The sequence below is a fragment of the Hipposideros armiger genome, unplaced genomic scaffold, assembly GCF_001890085.2.
Source record: "Hipposideros armiger isolate ML-2016 unplaced genomic scaffold, ASM189008v1 scaffold_1194, whole genome shotgun sequence".
Lineage (NCBI taxonomy): Eukaryota > Metazoa > Chordata > Mammalia > Chiroptera > Hipposideridae > Hipposideros > Hipposideros armiger.
The window spans coordinates 416,890-421,125 of NW_017732544.1; positions in this window are offsets into that span (position 1 = coordinate 416,890).

Genomic DNA, 4,236 nt, shown 5'->3' on the forward strand with positions numbered 1-4,236 from the left:
ACTGATGATGGTGACTTGGATTGGAGTGGTAGCAGGGGAGATCCTGAGACGTGTCCACACATTTTGGTAATTTTGAAGGTCAAGAGAATTTGTGAGTGGATGGAATGGGAGATCTGGGAGAAGGAGAGGGGCTTGGTTGATTTTAAGAGTCTGGTCCTGAGCAATTGGAGGTGTGGAGTTTCCATTTACTGAGATTGTGAAAGGTATTGAAGGAGCAGGTTGAGCTGGGTATGGGAGGATAATATCAGGAGCCTGGACTTAGGTTATTTATTTACCCAAAAGAAAATGATATGACTTGAAAGTCCTCTGAGAAAGAAAAAACTGTGCTTGTAGGCTGGCAGGCTTCTCACAGCAGGTACCTGAAGCCTGTACTAGAATGCCTCGTAATTCTCCTTTGATCATTTACTCATTTGTCCCCAACTATTTCTTTTGCATTCTTTTCAGAACAGGCTAATTCTCACATATATTTCTGATTGTGCCTCTTTGCATCTCTCAAAATTGAGTTCTGGAACTGGTTTCAAACAATATAAAACATGATTTCTTCAAGTTTTGTCACACAGCAAGGTTATAAATCCTGATTAAGCTGTGAATAAAATGTTTCAGAGGTCCTCACAATGCAAGTTCTCTAACAGTTGCCCCGGAGTTCACCAATTTTGGGGGTAAAATAATCTGATAGCCGGAACACTGTATTTTTGTAAAGATACAAAGAATTAAAAACCTCTCTTCCTCAATATCTGAAAACATCTCTAATAGCAAAATTAATTATTTCAGGTTAAGAAATGTCTATTAGTTAAAAGGAACATATTATTATGCAGATACGAAATTATATAAATTGAATACAAACAATTATATGGCCATGGCCTACTTTGAAAAGAGTTTACAAAAAAAAAAGCCTCTTTTTTCTTTTCATTCACACTGTGTCTAAATAAATTAATTCTCACATATATTTTTTTATAACATAGATTATATATGTGCCTGCTTTTTTTGTCTTTTGTTTGCTTCGCTTTTTGCTTTTCTTTTGTATGGGCTACATGGATACCCAGCGACAACTGCGGTTTAACAAGAAACCCTTAAAACCTTTGAGTTTATCTTCACAGGAAATATATAAAATTAGTATCTGCCTTATACCTTGTATTTTGTTTATCAGACTTCATGTGTTACATGATTTTGAGGGTTAATGGATTCAGGCACTATTTGTCCAGCTCCCACTCCTGGCACCTGCAATTTCTCTTGCTGAGCCCGTCAAAGGCTATGTTTCCCCCTCATAGTTTCTTCTGTCCAGTGCTGGTGGGTGTGACTGCACTTCGCAGTTCTCCCTTTGACGATTGACACAGAAGGAAGGAGAGGAATCAGATTCACATGGTGAATTCACAAACTTGAAAAGATACAAATTGTCCTCTGCAGCCTTTGGAATGAAAGTATACTGTCTAGCACGCTTTGTTGAATTATTGATTCACTCTCTTCTATTCCTTGATCTCATGTTTCACAAGCATATAGCTGACCTGTGTATTGGAACCTTTAATGAGAGTTAGATCATCATGAAGAGAGAGAGAGCAGATGAGATTTCCTAGAGGTTGACTGTGTGAAAATATGCTTCAAAAGCAGCCCAGGGATGCACATTACATACCCCAGTGGAGTTTTAAAAGCATCTTAGAAACCACAGCATTATGTCTTGACACTGCAGGTCAATGAGTTTTCTCCTGAGTACTTGGCCCTGCTAAGATCTTATAGAGAGCGGAGTTTGTTTCCCATGGCAGGGAAGGACAAATGGGGAAATCTGCAAGGTAGTAATGATTCTGCAAGGTATGACCCTACCTTCCTCTTGAGATGGAAGAGCCCTAAAGCTCTGCATCTTATTTTTCTTCTACTCTCATTTGAAGATAGTACATGTGGGCACTGTCCCTGCAGGGTGGCGCATTTGTTTTCAGGAACAATTTTCAGTAACACGTTGAGGCTTTAAACCCACCCCCTCAGGCCCTCTGGGTGATACATCTCATACTTAGAGTTGTACCTGTTACATCCTGGAGGTTGTGAAGAATCATAAATGAAGAGAAGGTAGAGAGTGAAAGAGAGACACAGAGAGATTCAGAGAGACATAGAGACAGAGAACGTGTTGAGAAATTTCAATGGAAGAAATAGTATGTGGGTTATAAAGAGGCAGCAAGTTGGCATACAATCTTTACACACACTTGAGTGCCCCAGTCATGCTTTGATAACAAATTTGAGGCTGAGATTCCTCCTGCCAAAGCCAAATCTCTACTGACGTTATTTCCTGCTTTGTTCAGTGCTCTGGGAGATCTAGCAGTGTGACAGTAATGCAGAAAATGACAATGAGTGGCAATGAGGCCCCTTCTCTAGGAATATTAGTCTACATACTGGAGCATCTATATAGAAGCACCAGAAGACTCCTGCTTTACTAGTTTTTACAGGTAATGACAGCACAGAGGGACGAAGAATTCAATTCCAATCTTATTCTAAAACTGAGAGGAGCAGTATAGAATACCTCACAGTTAACAATAAAAAAATAACACCAAGGTAATGACATAAGTTTGGCCATATCTAATACCTTTAAAGCCAAGAAAAATAAAAATGTGCAAGAGTAGTGAATGACGGTGTGTTAACATAGCATTTTTTGTTAAGGTGTTTCTCCAGACTATTAACGCTAATTGCTATCTGGTCATAGCCACTAGATCCTAATGATGCAGTTTTGGAGCATGTAAAGTTGAAAAGAAATAAATGCTGTCTGGGGAAGGGAGTTCACACACAAATTAAAAATATATAATGCTGACGACTAGGTTTTTTTAAAATTTATTTTAAGATTCTAATTAAAATATAGCTAAAATACGATATTATATTTATTTCAGATGTACACCATAGCTATTTAATATTTATATACCTAAAGAAGTGATCACCACAATCAGTCCAGCAACCATCTGACACCATACCACACTATCACAATATTATTGACTACGAGTATATTCCCCATGCTGTACATTACATTCGCATAGCTTATTTGTTTTATACCTGGAAATTTGAATCTCTTATTTCCCTTCATCTCTTCCCCACTTTTTAAAATTTTCAATTACAGTTAACATTCAATATCATTTTATATTAATTTCAGGTGTACAGCATAGTGGTTAGACATTTATACAATTTAAGAAATGATCTCCCTGACTAGTCTAGTACCCATCTGGCACTATACATAGTTATTACCATATCATTGACTATATTCCCTGTGCTTTATTTTACATCCCTATGACTGTAACTTCCAATTGTACGTCTTCATTCTTTCACCTTTTTCACCTTGCCCCCCAACCCCCTCCCATCTAGCACCCCAACAAATCTAGGACCCGTCTGAATGCATTCATAGTTATTGCAATATTATTGACTATATTCCTTATGCTATACCCTACATCCCCATGACTACTGTGTAACAATCAATTTGTAACAATCCCTTCCACTTTTTCATTCACCCCCAAACCCCCTCCCATCTGGAAACCATCAGTATGTTCTCTGTATTTACAATTTCTTTCTGTTTTGTTTGTTTGTTCTTTAGATTCCACATATAAATGGAATCACATTGCATCTGTGTGACATACCGCACTAAGCACATCACCCTCTAGGTCCATCCATGCCACTGCAGATGGCAAGAACCCATTCCTTTTCATGGCCAAGCAATATTCTATTGTATATATGTACCACCTACTGTTTATCCATTTATCCATCGATGAACACCCAGGTTACCTTCCATTTTGGCCATTGTAAACAGTGCTGCAATGAACACACAGATGCACATGTCTCCTTGAAGTACCATTTTGGGTTCCTTCAGATAAATACCCAGAACTGGGATTACTGGGTCCTTCATTGTCTCTTTTTATAGCCTTTGTTTTAAAGTCTGTTTTGTCTGGTATAAGTATTGCTAATCCAGCTTTTTTTGTTTTTCTCATTTCCATTTTCATGAAATATCTTTTTTCTATTTTTTTACTTTCCATCTGTGTGTGTTTTTCAAGCCGAAGTGAGTGTCTTATAGGTAGCACATATAAGGGTTTTGTTTTCTTATCCATTCAGCCCTCCTATGATTTTTCTTTTAAAGATTTCTATTGGGGAATTGGGGAATGGGAACAGTGCTGGGGAATTGGGGGGAGGGGAACAGACAAGTTGCTGTCCTTTTGTTCTTCAGTCTAGTTGTGGAGGATGTTGCTTCACTGGCCCAAGTTGGCACCATCATTGCGCTCT